We start from the raw sequence: 7,500 nt of genomic DNA on the forward strand, positions 1-7,500 counted from the left end.
GGGGTAGAGTCTCCCTCGCTGGCCTGACACAGACAAAGGTGGCTTAGCCTCCTTAGGTCACTACCGAAGGTTTCTGTGGATATGATTCCTTCTTTTGTGATCTACCAGACTAGTCCTTGTTGCTGTCCTCGGGGGAGGATAAGTTTCTTTCCCTGGGAGTAGCAACACCTTCCTTGCTTTGGTGCCTCTGGGAGCTGGCAAGTATTGCTGGCCTCCCCCCTTGGATCTCCCTTAGGCTAAGATAAGTTTCTTGGCTGCGGGTGATCCGTCACTAAAGCAAGGTTGATAGGACCCTCTTTGTCCCTTCCCCCTCTATCTCCGTAATGGCCTAGCCATTACAGTACTGTACGTCGTTCTACATCTGGACCTAGTATAGGTTAGGATGTGGAATTGACTCAGCCCCTTGCTGGCCGGCAGAGCTGCTGGCCGGCAAGGGTCTTATGTTTTCGAGTGCTGCCCGGACCTCTCTTGGTCCCTCATCCATGCCTGCCTGTAGAGCCAGACGGCATTGGTCAGGAAGCCTGAATTAGATTCTCCCCTTCCTTATATGCACTCTTTCGGATTGCCGGGCTTGGAGGTAGTGTACACTCTTATCCCGGCATCCATCCTATTTTTCTTCTAGTGCTGTACCCGACCCGGCTGCCGGCCTCGGCAGCCGGGCGGGTGTAGTCCTCTGGTTCTTTTGCTGCCGGCTGGCATCGGTCTTGTACCTTTGCCGGCCGGCTAATGTCTGCCCTTGTCTGCCGGTCACCAAGAGTGTGGCCGGCAGCTGGGTACTACCTTGTGTAGTTGCCGGCCGGCAGCCATTGCCGGCCGACATTGGCCATTGCCGGCCGGCAGTAACTGCCGGCCGGCACATGCATTTGAACCAGAGTTTTGCCGCCTTATAGCTGTTAAGTAGTATACTTTAAAGCTAGTTATGGTGTGTTGCCGGCCGGCACGTATCCTCCTATACTGTACTAGTATTCTTCAGTATAACATATACAGTAAGAAGAAAACTATGGTATAGGTTTTGGTACAGCACTGTGTGTTCTAACACTTTTGTGTTTTCTTGCACAGTCCTTTGCTGTTGCCCTACAGATAGGAAAGTGAGTTCTTTCCTGTCTATTATCCAGGATTTTAAAATCATTGCTTAGGTGTGAGCTTCACCTGTTTCCTCTGGAAACCTTGCATTGGTTACTCTAGAAGAGATTAACCATTTGATTTTATTATCTGGAAGGCTGCAACAATGGGTTGTGAGGGAAACACAAGTGTGTGTCTTTCCTTTATGAGTTGTTATGCTATACTATGCATATCCAGTGATACATAGTTCACTTGATACTTTTGGAAATTTCTTCTCTTTACAGGAGGACCCTCCGAAGTGCGGAAATGTTTTCTGCAACGTCCGTAGCAAGAACCTCTGCGGACATGAGTTTTGTAGGAGACACGCAGCATGCGCTGTCTCCAAGGATGATCTCCAGTATTGGGACCCTCAGGTATGTACTGTGTGCACTAATCTGATTACTGAGGCTTTTGATTCCCCTAGGACGGCGGAATCAAGGGATATAGCAAGGGAGAAGCTTCGTACCTGGGTAAGGGGCTTCCAAAAGAACACCTCTGGCCCTTATCTTCCAAGTGAGAAGATGAGGGCGTATCTTTTTCCTAAGGCATCAGCTGATGCAGTGATTCCCCAGCCTCAAGAGGAGATCCCCCAAGGTCAGATCCAGGTGGATGCTGAAGTCGTGGTTGCGATGCAAGACATCCAGTTAGATGACAGGATGTCTGACGTGGACGAGCGTTTGGAAGAAGACCTCCTGGCAGAAGGCCAGGATGAAGTTCAAGCCCCGGACGTCGTAGAGGAAGAGGTCGACGAGGTGTCGGCTACTCCGGTTCAGATTCCGGAGCCTATTCCCTCAACATCGGCCGGTCTCCCAGTAGAGCTGGGACAGGCCCTCTCTTCGATTGTTGGAATGATCCAACAAATGCAGAAGGAGAATCAGGAGAAGGCGGCTGCTATGGAACTGCGGATGCAGTGCCTTGCAGAATCACATGGGCCCCAGAAAAGGCTCAATGTGAAAGACTTTCCCTTGTGCTCAGATGCTAACCCATGGAGGTATGCTGAGCACATGCCGATGACGACTGGAAAGATCGTCATCTCGGATAAGCTGGGCTCAGTTCCCCTAGAGGAGGTGGAATTCTGGCCCAGCAAGGCATCATATCCGGACTGTTATGTCCGGCTGAGAAAGGAACCAGCTTCAAGGGAGGAGACAGAGCCGAAGGAGGTCATAGTGATGGACCATTCTAAGGCTCAAGCTCTACTTTCATCCTCGATGAAGGAGAGGGGCTTCTCTAACTCGAAGGTAGCTGCATTGAGCAAGAAGCTCCCTTCCTTTGTGTCCTCTCCTGCTAGAGCCTTCCCCTTTTTACAGAAAGGGTTTGCGGCTGTCCTAAAAGCAGTCGAGGCGGGCAAGCCTTGCCCCTCCCTGGAGGAGTGTAAACCCTTGTCGCTGGCCCTGCCTATGGACCACAAAGACTGGAAGGACGTCCATCTGACGTTCTCAGTGGGAAAGTTGGAGGCTGATATTGCCGGACGGCAATTCGGCGAGGACCTCCCCAAGCTGTCCGACTTTCTTTTACGAAGAGAGTTCGAGACAAATGAAAGACTGGCTGCCTCAATGTCTCTTCAGACTACTCTTGAGACGATGGCAAGTGACCCCAAGGTCCATGAAATGTTCATGGTGGTGGCTAAGACTCACCTGGCCTTGGTAACGAAGGACCTTTATGGCTTCGTCAAGGCGAGGAGAGCTTGTAGGGAGTTCGTGTTCACCGGGGCTACGGTGAGGCACGAGCCAAGGAAATTAATCTCCTCCAACATTTGGAGAAAAGACCTTTTCCCTACCGATGTGGTCAAAGAAGTTGTTGATAAGGCCGCCGTGGAGAATAGAAACCTTCTCCAGAAGTGGGGCCTGGCTATCAAAAGAAAGTCTTCCCCAGATGAGGGTCCTCAACCAAAGAGGAAGAATATGAGGACTAGGCTACCGTCTCGGTCAGCCAAGCCCTCTAGACAGCAACAGCAACTGCAATTGCCATTGCCTCCAGTGCCCCAGATGGTGGCACAAACCCCGACCACTTTTAAGTGGGTACCCCAGGCTGTGCCGGGTCAGTCCACGGCATTCACCCCAACGTTCGAAGGACAGTCTTCTTCCTTTCGAGCAAAGCCTAGAGGAGCAGCCAGAGGTTCGTCTAGGCGCCCCTCAAGGGGAAGGGGATTCAGGGGTGGTCGTGGTCAGGGAGGCAAGACCTCAGGACGGCAGTCCAAGTGAAATGATACCGGTAGGAGGGAGACTGATGAAATTTTGGGATCGTTGGACCTTCGATCCCTGGGCCCACAGCCTACTCAAGAATGGACTGGGCTGGAGCTGGTACAGCACTCCACCCCCGTGCCTTCGGTTTTTCCAACACTCCACCCCCGTTCTGGAGGAGTACGTTCAAGAACTGTTGGAGAAAAAGGTGATCCGAAAGGTGAAGTCCATCAAATTCCAAGGGAGGCTGTTTTGTGTTCCCAAGAAAGACTCGGAAAAGCTCAGAGTCATTCTGGACTTGTCGCCACTCAACAAGTTCATAGTGAATTGCAAATTCAAAATGCTAACACTGCAACACATAAGGACCTTACTGCCCAAGAGGGCATACTCAGTCTCTATAGACTTGTCAGATGCCTACTGGCACATTCCAATCAGCCGTCGACTCTCCCCCTACCTAGGGTTCAGGCTACAACGGAGACTATACGCCTTCAGAGCCATGCCATTCGGGCTAAACATAGCCCCAAGGATTTTCACGAAGCTGGCGAGCGCAGCTCTCAAACAATTATGCCTAAAGGGAATTCAGGTAGTAGCCTACCTGGACGACTGGCTGGTGTGGGCAGCATCCGAGACAGAATGCTTGCAAGCTTCCAGTCAAGTGATCCAGTTCCTAGAGTACCTAGGCTTCAAGATCAACAGAAAAAAGTCTCGACTTTCTCCATCTCAAAAGTTCCAGTGGCTGGGAATCCACTGGGACCTTTTGTCACACCGTTTCTCCATCCCGGCGAAGAAAAGGAAGGAGATAGCGGGTTCTGTCAAGAGACTTCTAGATTCCGAAAGGATATCAAGACGCGAACAGGAGAGGGTACTAGGCTCTCTCCAGTTTGCTTCGGTGACAGACCCAGTGCTAAGAGCACAGCTAAAGGATGCAACCGGAGTTTGGAGAAGGTATGCATCAAACGCGCGAAGAGATCTGAGAAGACCATTGCCGCCTCGGCTACGTACTCTTCTCAGTCCTTGGTCCCAAGCCAGACATCTCAAGAAGTCGGTTCTTCTTCAGCCACCTCCCCCGTCGATGACGTTTCACTCAGACGCCTCAAAGGAGGGATGGGGAGGCCACTCTCATCGGAAAAAAGTCCAGGGGACTTGGTCCAAGCTATTCAGGACCTTTCACATAAACTTTCTAGAAGCTATGGCAGTGCTCCTTACCTTAAAGAAAGTCTCCCCGCGTCACTCGATCCACATAAAATTGGTGATGGACAGCGAGGTAGTTGTGAGATGCTTGAATCGACAAGGGTCGAGGTCACCACTTCTCAACCAGGTGATGTTGGCCATTTTCCGATTGGCGGAAAAGAAGAAGTGGTACCTGTCGGCAGTTCACCTTCAAGGAGTCCGCAACATGACAGCGGACGCTCTATCCAGGTTCACACCGATAGAGTCGGAATGGTCCTTAGACGCAGGATCATTCTCCTTCATTCTGAATCAAGTCCCAGAACTGCAGATAGACCTCTTTGCGACGAAAGACAACAAGAAGTTGCCCCTGTACGTGTCCCCGTACGAGGACCCCTTAGCGGAAGCAGTGGACGCGATGTCCCTCGACTGGAACAGATGGTCCAGGATTTATCTGTTCCCCCCTCACAACCTTCTGTTGAGGGTCCTCAACAAACTGAGATCCTTCAAGGGGGTAGCGGCAATAGTGGCCCACAAGTGGCCGAACAGCATGTGGTTCCCCTTGGCGTTGGAACTACAGCTGAAGTTTGTGCCGCTACCACATCCACTTCTGACCCAGCGAGTCCAGAAGTCGACTGCCTGCGCTTCATTACAGAAAACCCGGACCCTGCAGCTCATGATTTTCTCTCCCTTGCGGTGAGAAAGCGTTTCGGGATTTCGAAAGTCATCATAAACTTCCTAGAGGAATATAAGTGCAAATCGACTAGAAGGCAATATGAGTCATCTTGGAGAAAATGGGTGGCCTTTGTAAAGGCGAAGAATCCGCAGGAGATCTCGACAGACTTCTGCTTATCTTTCTTCATCCACCTACATGGTCAAGGGTTGGCAGCTAACACGATTTCAGTGTGTAAGTCTGCTTTGATGAGACCCATTTTATATGCCTTCCAGATCGACCTAGGTAACGAGATCTTTAATAAAGTTCCGAAAGCCTGCGCTAGGCTCAGACCTTCAGCACCTCCAAAGCCCATTTCATGGTCTTTAGACAAAGTTCTTCATTTCGCTTCCCTGTTGAGCAATGAAGAATGTGCGTTAAAGGATTTGACACAAAAAGTTATTTTCCTATTTGCACTCGCGTCCGGGGCCAGGGTTAGTGAGATCGTAGCCCTCTCGAGAGAGGCAGGTCGTGTTCAGTTCCTGGATGGGGGGGAACTGAACCTGTTTCCGGATCCTACGTTTCTCGCCAAGAATGAGTTACCCACCAACAGGTGGGGTCCCTGGAGAATCTGCCCTCTGAAAGAAGATGCATCTCTATGTCCAGTAGAATGCCTAAAGGTCTATCTTCGTAGAACTTCAGACTTCAAGGGTGGTCAACTATTCAGGGGAGAAACATCAGGCTCAAATTTATCTCTGAATCAACTCAGAGCGAAAATCACATATTTTATTCGCAGAGCGGATCCTGACAGTACACCCGCAGGTCACGATCCGAGGAAAGTTGCCTCATCCTTAAATTTCTTTAATTGTATGGACTTTGAACAACTCCGTTCATACACTGGCTGGAAGTCTTCCAGAGTGTTCTTTCGCCACTATGCGAAGCAAGTAGAGGAACTAAAGAGATCTGTGGTAGCAGTGGGTCGTGTTGTTAACCCTACTGTTTAACTCTGCGAGGAACAGTGGTCTTAATTGGGACGATTAAGTCCAGGGTGAGTGTGTAGGTACATACTGTACTACAAACTAAATGAGGGCACCGAGTGCCCACATAGACTGTTCCTTTTTTCAAAGGTGAACCTAGCATAAGTGCAGACATGTGTGCCGAGCGTTTCTAACGCTAATGTGATTGATTTGTAATACAGACTTTTATGACTTGATACCTCGGTATCTTTAAAAAGTGGCATTTGATGTTTTTTCTTTCAGATAAACAAGTTCTGTTTACTATCATACTTATGCTTAAAGTTTTGGGTTATTCTCTTTATATATATATATATATATATATATATATATATATATATATATATATATATATATATATATAATTGTTGTTAACCTGTCTATTTATTGTCTGTCAATAAACTTGTTCTTGAGAACCTTGCGTCTCTTTCACCTGTGTCAATTTATTGGTATAATTGAGCATTTATTCTATGTACCTTATCTGGGATAATTCTAATAGAATTGTTCTTTTATGCAAGCTATGTTGCATTGGTTTATGAAGTCCCCTAATGGGAGGACTCCGTCCCATAAAGGGACAAGGGCGGTTTTATTAGTTTCTTCCTATGCGGATATAAACCTTTGTCCAATACAAGTATTGTGCGGATTACTGGTCAACATTTCATATTGACGCAGTGGTTCTTTACAAACTATGCTTTACTTGATATAGGGCGAGACCACTATATTAGCTTGCCTGGTATTCATACATAGGTATATGTACTCTTCGAGACTTTTCCAGAGTCTAGTAGGACTCTTCCCTGTAGGGAGCAGGAAGCTCTAACATGGTTTATAGTTAGTTGAAAAGATGTATAACGGTAACATCTTAGGTCTCTAGGTCTAGTCGACCCGGAAAAATTACCTCCGGGGAGTACGGCACGTTCTGAGAATCCACAGATACAGTAATGCTCTGGTATACTTCCATCAGGACGACATGGCTTGAGCCCAAAAAACGGATTTTGAGCGAAGCGAAAAATCTATTTTTGGGTGAGATGGCCATGTCGTCCTGATGGACCCGCCCTTGCCTTTCTAAGAAAGGGCTGTAGGACCCCACCCTACATACAGTATCTGTAGCACCTCGTGTACGCTACAAGGAATACAGATGGCGCCAGGATTGGCGCCAGGCACGCTTACGAATCGGGTGATAGGGAGCCTTGGGAGCGGCTCCCCCTTTTTCTTTCCCGAATTCGTTTCTTGCCAATCGCCCCCTGCGAGACGAATCTCTGTTCGGGATGCAGATTGCCATGTGGCGTGTCAAGAATACGTCCTCTGATATGTCGCGATATCCCTTTCAGGAGGGATATTCGCTCCAGGAGTTAGAATTCTGGTACCTTAAGGTAAATTCTCTGGGAAT

The sequence above is a fragment of the Palaemon carinicauda genome, chromosome 11 (genome assembly GCF_036898095.1).
Source record: "Palaemon carinicauda isolate YSFRI2023 chromosome 11, ASM3689809v2, whole genome shotgun sequence".
Classification (NCBI taxonomy): Eukaryota; Metazoa; Arthropoda; class Malacostraca; order Decapoda; family Palaemonidae; genus Palaemon; species Palaemon carinicauda.